Below are 12808 nucleotides of genomic sequence, written 5' to 3'. Positions count from 1 at the left end.
TCTCTTCCTCTGAAACTACTCTATTTTTTCCTTGCTTATATTTCAACCTCTCTAATTCTGATGGATCCTTCTGGCTGTCTTTTAAAATCTTCATATTTCCCACTAAAAATAAGTTACTGAGCCCTTCATTTCTTTCCTTTAGTGGCCAACCTAACTCTTTCTCTTCAAATATCAACTTCACATAGTGTTGTCTACATTGTTTCTTTTTTAATGAATCCATTCATTGAACAAATATTTATTTAATACCTACTACATACCATGTACTGTTCTAAAACTGATTTGAGATTTATGATCATTGATAAAGTATAAAGAATTCAAAATGATTTTGGGGGGTGAAACTTAATTCAAATTTCTTCATCCAAACTATCATATGCCAATAACATAACTACAAGGGCTGTCAGTAAGGACTTTTTCCTGACTCTCATCTTTGTTTGGCATATCCCTATTTTTCTTTTTTGTTTTATTGTGGTAATCAGCCCTTGTTTACTGTGACAGCCAACTCAATCTGTGTCTGTGTCAACATTATACTTTATTGTTTTTCATTTACGTTACATAATCTATTAGGTCACTTGAACCACACAACAGATGCTGAGATATCCTGCTCTTTGGCGGAAATAGATTTGCATGGGGTGTGAAGAATATGATTCCCTCATTTCTGCAGGGAGAGAAGTTCTCTGTGAAGTGTTTAGATGACATCTCTAAAGAGCTACTGAGAGCACTGTATTGATATTGGCATGTGGGTTACTTATACGGTTTCTCACTCTAACTTCCATGAGCCCTTTGCACACCTGGAGGTACTGTGGGCACAACATAGTAAAAATATGGACAGAAAGTAGTTTTATACTGAAGTTCAACGTATGCCAAAATATAGGTTCTCTGCCTTTACATCAAGAAATGCAGCTTTTGTCAGTGTCTGGGGAATTTATGATGAATATCCAACACCAGTTTAGATAGTAATAGTTATTCCTGGCAAATGTTAGAGCTCTGTAACTCCCATTTTCAGGATCCAGATGCTTTAATGCAACTCTGGGGCTGCTTAGAACCCCTTTGCTATGTATCCCTTACGGCGAAGAACTCTTCCATCATTCTGACCTTATTCCTTCTGTAAAATAAATACATCCTAGGGTCTTTTCCTTCAAGACTCTACCTTGATCCATGGCTCAGGACACTAATGAGTGATTGATATCTGATGACATTTCAGGAAACGTAATTGCTTTAAGCAAGATCGGTTTAGAAGGTCTTATTGGTGGGATACAGAGGATATGACAAACTAAAGTGGGAGATTTAAAAAATTTGATGAGGGATACTTTATGCCCTTGAAAGTATAACTCATAAATCAGCTATGCATGTGCTGGACTTGCTAGAACATTAGGTACTACAAAAACACAAAATAACAGACAAACACAGCCCTCAAACTTAAGCCTGTTGATAATATTGTTTCTCTAGAGCCATATATCCATGCATTCTTATTTTCTTGCACACATAACAATCCAATTCTGGTGTTCCTGATTGGTGTGTGGGTTTCCTCCATGTGGTGATTCAGGGATCCAGTCTCCTATGGGCTTGTGACTATACTATCCCCTGGGGCACCAGTCTTCTTCATTCAATGGACAGATGGGAAGAATGAGGATAGAGAATGTATATTCACTCAATCATCTGCAGCAGCATACCATTTCTGCTATTAGGTTGTGAAGAATGAGTCATACAGCTCCTTTACATACGAAGAATCTGAGAAACAATTCCCCCTCAACAATTCTTATGACTACTCTACACTATGGAAAGGGGTGCAGAAATTTTTGGTGAACGAAGGAGTCATTTGCTGTAATGTTATTACAGAAAGCTTCCAGAATATAAACTAATATATCTGAAGAAGTGAACATGTATTTGTATTCACTTACATAGCTGAGTCTCATTTAACATTGTTGTGTAATTGTACCAGTTCTCTAACTTGGAGTTTTAAATGCTGCAGGGACTGGATTGTTAGTACCATTTCATGAAGTACCACCTACTCTAGTTGAATCAGCGGCTAAGATATTTTAAGGATCTATGTTGTTCTTTGATGTTTCACTGAATCTTTTTTCATGTTAGGAAGCCTGCTGGTAAGCTCATGGCTACTAAATATATAGGCTTAAGGTTTGACTGGAGAGAAGAATCAATTTATTTTTGTCAAAGTTCAGCTTTGGTCATCTATGTCATTAGACCAGACTCCCAGAAGCACATCTCTATCTGTGTTTCCTCTAGGCTAGATTATACGAATCCCTTCTTGCTGGCCACCGAATAAATTGCTCTTTGAATTTGCTTCTTTTTTTTTTTAATGTTCATCTGCTACTCTTTCTTATGTAGAGGAACCATATTTTGCTACCATCACTCCATATCATTATTACTACTATATGCTAAACTCTGAGTGAATATCATAATTTGAAGTTTCTAATATCAGAATCATATGCATACTCACTCAAAGAAATAAAATATTTTAAGAAAAAAATGGCAATAAAATGAATTCCAGAATTCATGTTTTATTTCTCATTCAATGAATAACCCAGGCTGAATTATTTCCTGGGTTTAAGGCACATACTTGTTTGAGATCTTTCTTAATTTCCTTATATAGATGTTCTACCAAATATGATGCATTCTCAATAATTCTTCAAAAGGACAAGCCATAGTTTAAACACAAGGATTTTTAAAAATCCACCTTAACTTAAGGAATAATGTCTTCATAATGCAATAAGGAATTAACGTCTTTATTAAGTCATAACCTGTACTCACTCTCAAATTATTTTTTAATGCATTTTTCCTGCTTCCCAATTTTGAAGATTTTTTCCCCATCACATACTCTCATCTATGTGAGAGAAGAGTTGCTGTGATGCCTTGGAAATAGTTGAATAGTTCTCTGGATAAATTCTGAGTTAAAAACAAAAAAAGCATGTGTAAGTTTGAGGAAGATCAGGTATGTAAAACTAGAGTAGGGGCTTCCCTGGTGGCGCAGTGGTTGAGAATCTGCCTGCCAATGCAGGGGACACGGGTTCGAGCCCTGGTCTGGGAAGATCCCACATGCCGCGGAGCGGCTGGGCCCGTGAGCCACAACTGCTGAGCCTGCGCGTCTGGAGCCTGTGCTCCGCAACAGGAGAGGCCGCGATGGTGAGAGGCCCGCGCACCGCTGTGGGGAGTGGACTCCGCTCGCCATGGCTGGAGAGGGCCCTCGCACAGAGATGAAGACCCAGCACAGCCAAGAATAAATAAATGAATTTATAAAAACCAACCAAACAAACAAAAAACTAGGGTAGATAATTTATGAAATTTTTAAGACTAAATACCACTGATTTTCTTCTATATGTTCATTATCTCTAAAGTAAATCGATTCCAATATATTAAAATAAGATAGTCTGTAGACTCCATTTTTAAAAATTTGCAACTCTGTAACCAGTGCCTGCCACATAGTAGTAGCTCAATATATATTTCACGAATAACGGCATAGATAGTTGTAAACATAATTTTCATTTGTAATTTAAATTATTTTGGTCTGAAACGTCCACTATTTGTAGTCCTTTTTCAAGCTCCATGTGAACAGGATCAAGTACACTAAATCATAACAGCAATTTCACATTTTTTTTCCAGATTAGGCAGTGGTGGCCTTAGTGTTTTCATTTATCCTTTTATTCTTTCAGAAATACTATTAGTTTTGTTGCCAGAAGTACCTGTTTTGAAGTAGTCTTACTCCAAATTGAAATATATAGAAATAGCCCATTTATTTAATCTCTGAGGATATAATTGGTTTTGAGCTCTTTTCATTCTTGGAAATGTTTGGCCTCATCATCCCCTCTCTCTCTCTCTCAAGTAAGTATGAACTCTTATCAGCCCTTGTTAGTTCCTCTATTTATCTTGCGCTAACCCCATACAGTGGAGCAGGTTACCAAGCAACGACTAGCTGTCTCTAAGAGTGTCTGTGGCAATGGTACCTCCTGATACCTCCTGTCAGTGTCTCCTGGTAAGTTGTCAGGATCAGGGCACCAACTTGGTTGCCATAGTCACTCTTATCAGTGAGTGGCCTATGGATGCTGGGCTGAGAGCAGAGCTCTGAGTCCCCAAGATAATTAATGAAATAGGCTATTATGGCTCTCACCTTTTTTTGAACTAAAAAAATTTCTGATGAATATGAAGAGATTTACACCATTGAACAGTTTGTGATAATTAGGGTGAGACCAGCTTAAATATGTGAAGTAGGTGAAATGTCATTCTGTCTATGATGTAACATTTGCAAGTGTGGTATTTAGTTTCCAATGAAGTGTGTCTCAAAGTAAGTCACGTTAGGCAATCATTCTTGCTATTGTACATATATTAGAAAGGAATGTGGAGTTTTCTTTTAATTTAAAAAAGATGGGTTTTTTTGGCCACAACCCATGGGCATGCAGGATCTTATTTCCCAGACCGGGCATCAAATCCGTGTCCCCCTGCCATGGAAACGCGGAGTCTTAACCACTGGACCACCAGGGAAGTCCCAGAAATGTTTTTAAGAACCAGAATTTGGTCTCTAAATTGTTTTTACGTGGTAGGTAGCTTCATCTTCATTTAATAAGGACTTTAAATATGTGCCTGTGTGTAGTTACTAGTTTGGTGCTTAATCAGAGTGAGTATTGCTAATGGAAATAATAGCAGCTAAGTTTAACATAACAGTACCGCACATATGTTGCCATATTTACACCTAAACATTTCATATTTTTGGAGATATTATGATGAAATGGAAACTTAAAAAAATCCAATTCCCAATTTTTTTCTTTGCTGGTGGATAGAAATATGATTGATTTTTGTATACTGATATTTTATCTTGTGACTTTGTTTAAACCCATTGATTTGATTTAATAGATTTATCAATTCATAGGATTCTCTATGTAGGTGAATGTGTCATCTGAGAATAAAGAGTTTTATTTCTTCCTTATCAATTTGTTGTCTTCTATTTCTTTTTCATGTCTAGTTGCCTTATCTGGGATATCCAGTACAATGATGAATGTGGATGCCTTGTTTCTGGTCTTAAGGGGAAAAGCATTCAGTCTTAACCATTAAGTATGATATTAGCTGTAGGCACTTTGTAGATTACCTTTATCAGATTGAGGGAATTCCCTTCTGTTCCTAAGAGTTTTTTATCAGGAATGGATGTCAGATTTTGTCAAATATTTTTTGCATCTGTTGATGTGATAGGTAAATTACATTGATTGACTTTTTAAAAAAATGTTGAACTAGACTTGATTAATCTAGCTTTTTCTCAGGACAACACCTGCTTGGTCAGGATATATTATTCTTTTTCTATACTGCCATATTCAGTTTGCTAGTATTTTGTTGAGGGTTTTGTGTCTGTATTTATTTGAGATGTTGAGTTGTAGTTTTCTTTTGTCATAATGTTTTTGTCTGGTTTGATGTAAATGTAATACTGGGGTCATGAAATGAGTTGCTGTGTCTTCCTTATTTGAATTTTGAATTCCTTTGTGAGGAATTGGTATTATTTTTGCCTCAGATGTTTGGTAGAATATGTCAATAAACTTGTCTGGGCCTGGAGGTTTGTTTTTTTTTTTGGAAGATTTTTAAACTATAATTCTGTTTCTTTAGTGGTTATAGGGATATCCACATTATTTAATCCTCAGTGATCTTTAGCAATTTATGTTTTTTAAGGGATTTATACAATTTAAGTTTTCATATTTATGGGCATATAATTGTTTGTAATATTCACTTGTGGTAAGCAGAATTCTCAGGCCCTATTGGCCCTCAATGACCCTGGCTTTGTGTAATTTCCTCCCCTGTGAATATGGTGAGCATCATTTCTATGATTATATTACACTACATGGCAAAAGGAATTTGGTAGATATAATTGAGGTTATTATCAGTAGATCTTCAGATAGGGAGAGTATCTGGGTGGGGCAGTCCTAAATAGGTATGGCCTTTAAATGCAGAATGTTTTTCACCAGCTGGTAGCAGAAGACCAGAAATCAGAGATATTTGAAGCATCATGGCTGGTTAGAAGATGAAGGAGGCCTCATGTGAGAAGAAGTGTGGGTGGTTTCTAGGAGCTATGAGAAACCCCTGATGACAGCCAGCAAGGAAAGAGGGACCTCAGTCCTACAAGCTCAAGGAACTGATTTCTGCCAATGACTTGAATGAGCTGTGAGTGAGTTCTTCCCCAGAGCGTCCAGATAAGAGCACAGCCTAATCAATATCTTGATTTCAGCCTTATGAAACTCTAAGAAGAAAACCTAGTTGAGCCCATCTAAACTTCTGACCTACAGAACTGTGAGATAATGAATGAATATTGTTTGAGTCGGTAAATTTACGGTGACTTGTTATGACAGGGATTGAAAACAAACACCATTATTATCCATTTAATATATCTAGGGTCTTTAGTGATGCCACTTCTTTCATACCTGATTTTGGTAATTTGCATCTTCTTTAGAAATCAGACTGGAGATTAATAAGATTACCTCCTTAACTGGAGGTTAAGAAGATTTTTATAGATCTTCTCAATGATCTAGCCTTTTGTTTCATTGATTTTCTCTATTATTTATTTATTTTTTCTTATTTTTCTCTTTATTATTTTCTTTGTGCTTGCTTTGGGTTTAATTTTCTCTTCTTTTTTTCTAGTTTATGAAAGTTGGAAACTTGGATCATTGATTTGAGAACTCTTTTTTTAAAGACCTCTTTTGCTTTTACTATAAGCATTTAATACTATAAATTTCTCTCTAAGCACTGCTTTAATGCATCCCACATATTTTGATATGCTGTGTTTCCATTTTTATTCAATTCAAAATATATTCTAACTTATCCTGTGTCTTCCTCTTTAACCTATGAGACATTTAGAAATGTATTGTTTAATTTTCAAACTCATGGTAAATAGAAGTGGTGAAAATGGATATCTTTGTTTTGTTCCTGATCTTAGAGGAAAAGCTCAGTTTTTCATCATTGAATATGGTGTTAGCTGTGGGCTTGTCATATATCATTTTTATTATATTGTGGTACATTCCTTCTATTCTTAATTTGTTGAGAGTTTTTATCATGAAAGGATATTGAATTTTGTCACATACCTTTTCTGCATCTACTGAGTGATAATGTTTTTAATCTTTCATTCTCTTAATGTGGTATACCATGTTTATTGATTTGTGTATGTTGAAACACGTTTGCATCCCAGAGATAAAGCCCACTTGATCATGGTGTATAGTCCTCTCAATATGCTGTTGAATTCAGTTTGCTAGTATTTTGTTGAGGTTTTTGTATTTATGTTCACCAGGGATATTGGCTTGTAATTTTCTCTTCTTGTAGTGCCCTTTTCTGGCTTTCATATCAAGATAATGCTGTCCTCATAAAATGTGTTTGAAAGTATTCATTCTTCTTCAGTTTTCAGAATAGTTTGAGCAAGATTGCATTAATTTTTTAAATGTTTGGTAGAATCCACCCATAAAGCCATCTGGTCCTGGGCTTTTCCTTGTTGGGAGATTTTTGATTGCTGGTTCAATCTTAGCAGTGTGTTTTTAAGTTTCCTCAATTTTGGAGATTTCCTGTTATCTTTTTGTTCTTGATTTCTAGTTTCATCCACTGTGGCCAGAAAGCATGCTCTGTATGATTTCAATTCTTTTAAATTTGTTTAGTTTTGTTTGATGGCCCAGTATATAGTCTATCTTGGTATATGTTCCAAGACACTGGAAAAGAATGTGTATTCTGCCACTGGTGGGTGGAATAGTCAATAAATGGGGGGTAGATTCTGTTGGCATATTATGTTACTAATTTCTTTTATATCCTTCTGGGTTTTTTTTCCTTTTTTTGGTTTAAGCAATCTATTAATTGTTGAGAGAGAGGTATTGAAATCTCCAAATGCAATTATAGATTTTTCTATTTCTCCTTTCAGTTCTATCAGTTTTTGCTCACATATTTTGCTGCTTTGTTGTTTGGTGTATAAATATTTAGGACTACTATGTCTTCATGGTGGTTTGACCATCTTATCATTTTGCTATGTCCCTCAGTTTCTGGTAATTTCTTTTGTATTGAAGCCTTGATGTAGATATCATTGAGTTTACTCTGTTTGAGATTTATCAGGTACTTGAATCTATAGGCTTATTTCTTTTGCTATATTTAGAAGTTTTTAACTATTATTTCTTTGAGTACTTTTTTCACTTCACCTTTTTTTCTACTCTTTACAGAACTCCAAGGACACAATTGTTAAATATTTGGTTACAGTACTACTGGTTCCTTAGGGTTCGTTCATTTATTTTCTCTCTGTTGTTCAGATTAATTTCTATTGCTCTTTCTTTCAATTGACTGATTTTTTTTCTCTTTTCCCTTCATGTTATCATTGAGGCCATCCACTGAGTTTTTAAAATGTTCGGTGTTACTTTTTTTTTTTTTTTTTTTTAGAAATTCACGTTCTTTTATTTATTTATTTATTTATTTATTTATTTATTTATTTATGACTGTGTTGAGTCTTCGTTTCTGTGCGAGGGCTTTCTCTACTTGCGGCAAGTGGGGACCACTCTTCATCGCGGTGCGCTGGCCTCTCACCATCGCGGCCTCTCTTGTTGCGGAGCACAGGCTCCAGACGCGCAGGCTCAGTAATTGTGGCTCACGGGCCCAGTTGCTCCGCAGCATGTGGGATCCTCCCAGACCAGGGCTCGAACCCGTGTCCCCTGCATTGGCAGGCAGACCCCCAACCACTGCGCCACCAGGGAAGCCCCGGTGTTACTTTTTTAGTGTAGAATTTCCATTTGATTCTTTTTATATTTTCCATTTCTTTGCTGAGACTATTCCTTTCCTGAGAATTTCAAAAATTTGTTTCAGCTATATTCATAATGCTTGTGAAGCATTTTTATGATGACTGCTTTAAATTCCTTGTCAGATAATTCTAACATCTCTCATCTTAATATAGAGTCTATTGATCATCTTGTTAATTCATGTTATAATATTCTTGGTTCTTTGTGTGAAAAGTGATAAAAAAGTGATTTTTTACTGAAATCTGTGCAATTTGGGTATTCTGTTATGATATTCTGATCTTATTTAAACCTTCCCTTTTAGCTGTTTTCCTCGGAGACAGCTCTGGCAGAGGAAGTATGGAAAGTACCACCTCATTACTGCCAGGTGGAGGTAGATGTCCATGTTTCATTGACATCTGAGGAACAAAGGGGACTCTGTTGTAACTGCTGAGCAAGGGGTACGAATTCTGGATTCCCCCATAGGCCTGAACTGATACTTCACTGGCTGACAGGGTTAGGCGTACCTCATTACTGCTCCCCACATGGCATTTCTCTCATGATGTCTGCTGACATCATGAGAGAAAGATGGTAACATCTTTCTCTCATGAGAAAAGATGAGATCACCCCCCAATCCCTGGGGGTGATTAAAGTCTAAGTTTCCACTAGGTCTCTGCTAACAGCACCCCAGTAAGGAGGGGGAGGTACATTTCATTACTGCTGGGTGTGAGTAAAAGTCTAGGTTTCCTATGTGGTTTCCACCAACACCACTGAGGTGGCTGTGTATATATGAGGGAGGCTCTTTATCAAGGATGAAAGTTCCTGGTTCCCTATTTGGCCTTCTTTATTGCTATCCTTGTGGTGACAGGGGAGAGGAGCATGGGAATTTGGAGGTTCTTGTTACTGCCTGGGAAGGGTAGAAGTCTGGGTTCCCAGCTTAGCCTGTGCTGAGTGGGGCTACAGTTTTTTCCTGTGGTGTGTGGCTGGAGCAGAGCAATTACTGTCTAAGTTTTCTGTCTTGCTAAGCTGCTCTTTTCTTGGTCCTTTGGATAGAGAAAGAAGCCTTTATATTCAGGTTTATTTTGTCTGTGGCTACTGGCATATATGGGCTGCTGGCTCCTTCCTCTCCAAGTCTGGGATTTGAGGCAAAAAGAAAATCCAGGGAGTCACTTTCATGTTGTTCGTTGAAGCCTGAGGTGACTAGCTGGTCTACCTTCTTTAACCCACTTTTCGTAGATTTCTTTGGTATGTTTTATATGCAATGTCTGGGGGTTTTAGATGTCCTCAGCAGAAAAAAATAGTTACATTTATCAGGAAAAGCACATCTATTCCATGTTCCCATAAAGATAGATTAAAAAATATATTTTCCCAGTTATCTAATGGCAAAGCAAAAATTGCACAGGACAAAGTTAAATAGTCTTGGAAGACATTATTCAAACCAACTGCAGTAAAAGCAAGATGGTTGAAGTTAGAGCTCAACTCCACTGAATCAAAAAGTGGAGAGCTTTTAAGAGCTGTGGTACAGGGGAATGGTAGGACATCTGTGTTTACTAATTGGCTTTACCCAGGCAAAAGAAAACTTTCTCACATCTTAAGACAGTCGGTTATTTTACCACTTGGAGCAAGGCAACCACAGCAGTAAGCATCTTATTCTCCCATAGAAACTGGAATATAGGGGCACTATCTTCCTTGCTGCTTACATTTCAAAGGAATGACTCCCAAGTCCTTCAGAAAGACTCCCTGGGTTGTAAAGCTGGCAAGACATTTTTGAAAAGATTTATATCTCACGGGACAGAGGAACAATTTATAATTACAACTTTTCTAAAAGGAGGTCAGAGGTCTATAGTCAGGAAGAAGTCTATCTACAGTTGTCAAGTTGACGGGAATATTAAGGCCGCCTGTTCATCTATAGGAGATAAGGGCTAGAAATCATCTAGTCATACGAGTAGCCATTCCCCTTCTTCTGTCTCCTGTATGCATACTTCATGAATAATATGCATCAGTATCATTATTATACATTGTCCTTCCTCCATCCACTTGTTCAAAGCTATGTGCCTCTGATATGCACATGAGGAGAAACCTGTTACATATCATGGTCTGGGCCAATAACAAGTACAACAATACAAATTTGTAGGAGAATATTTATCAGAGCCATCTCATCGATCTTCTTCATGTCCTTTGTGATTCCTGATTTGGCTGTATCCCTCAGACTTGTGCTTTCTGATTGGTATACTCAACTGTGTCTCTGCATTTTCTTGAATGATCTTCTGCTGCTGATTCTACTACCTGACTTGATCTTGCCTATCACATAATGCAGGGAGTCTAATTCCTGGTTGAATACCCCCAGTAATGATGTTTAACTTTAAATTTGGTCCTGGACAAAACTTTTCTGGTAGGTTGAGACACCAATAAATAATGCCCACCACTGTACCCATTCATGCTAAATATTAGGATCCGAGTGTGAGGGCAGTTGGCAGGAGACTACTGAAATACTATCATTTGCTTTTTAACATCTCTAGATATTCTAACTTTAAGGTTATTTTACATGGAGGATGGAATTTATTAAGCAAAGACAATGTATTATAAAGTTTTGCAGATCTACTTCTTCATACAAAGAAATGAAGCAAAGAACCAGAATATGTATATGTACCTCTTATTGAACTAACTATTCAATATGGATATTGGCAGCTTTAAAAAACAAACATCACACATATCTCAGAGGCCACATTCATCTTTTAGATACTGAAAAGGATTGCATTGTTTTTAAACTGAGAGCTTGAGTGGTGTCAAATGTTCAGATCTCCCTGTCTTGGACTTGCTTAAGAAGTGAATGATGCATAGAAGGGTTCCTTCTTCCACAAAGGAAGTTTTCATAAACTTATGAGCTCAAAGGCCAACAGTGAAAAGCAATGCACTTTGTGTTTCAAATGGTTCCCATATAGCAATTATAAAGACAGAGAAATCTTTATTATGTTTGGGAGTTATAGTATATATTACTGTATTTAAAAGTGGCCTGACAACTGGCATTGCTTTATTCTCTCCTTGCAAAGGACCACCACCAGCGACATGTAACTTAAAGGTGATAACTTAAAAGCCCATAGTGTAGTCTTGCAGAAATTGTGAAAAAGATAAAGAGAATAGATCTGGCTCTTAGCCTAGGTTCTATCACAATCTTTGTGGAAAAACTTAGAAAAATCCTTTTATTTCTTTAAATTTGATTTACTCTATTTGGAAAATAATGCACAGAACTTTAATTAGGTTAGTATTGGAGGAAAGAACAGGCATTCATTTTGCATTTTAATTATGCCAAAGGGGCTTTTTTCTACATATTATATCTTTGATCGTGATTTGATACCTGATATATTTAAGTCCATATAGAATAGAAACTAATCTTATTAAAATGGGGTTACTATAACACTACCTTATATCACTAGAGGGCAGTATGACAAATTAGACTATCTCCGTAAAATGTTCTGTATGTAAAATATCCTAGATGAGTTGGAGAAAGGTGATATGTAAATTTAAGCTATTCTGTTACAACATTAATTTTTTTTTTTTTTTTGGCTGCACTGGGTCTTCGTTGCTGCCCGTGGGCTTTCTCTAGTCGTGGCGAGTGGGGGTTACTCTTGTTTGTGGTTCGCGGGCTTCTCACTGCAGTGGCTTCTCTTATTGCAGAGCATGGGCTCTAGGGTGCACGGGCTTCAGTAGTTGTGGTGCATGGGCTCAGTAGTTGTGTCTTGCAGGCTCAGTAGTTGTGGCTCGTGGCCTCTAGAGCACAGGCTCAGTATTTGAGGCGCACAGTCTTAGTTGTTCCACGGCACGTGGAATCTTCCTGGGCCCGGGACCGAACCCGTGTCCCCTGCATTGTCAGGCAGATTCTTAACCACTGCGCCACCAGGGAAGTCCCCTGTTACAACATTCTATGATTTTCTAGTCTTAGAACATACATAATTAGAAGTCACCAGCAAATATTTTGTTATTATTATCCCCAAAATCACTTAGTCAGTAAGTGGTAGAGCCGGGATTCAGAAACAAATTGTCTGCTCACAGGTCCTGAGCCCCTTACCCTTATATATTATATGCTCAGCTGG

The sequence above is a fragment of the Balaenoptera acutorostrata genome, chromosome 10, assembly GCF_949987535.1.
Source record: "Balaenoptera acutorostrata chromosome 10, mBalAcu1.1, whole genome shotgun sequence".
NCBI classification, from domain to species: Eukaryota; Metazoa; Chordata; class Mammalia; order Artiodactyla; family Balaenopteridae; genus Balaenoptera; species Balaenoptera acutorostrata.
Note: the sequence above shows the minus strand (reverse complement) of the source record.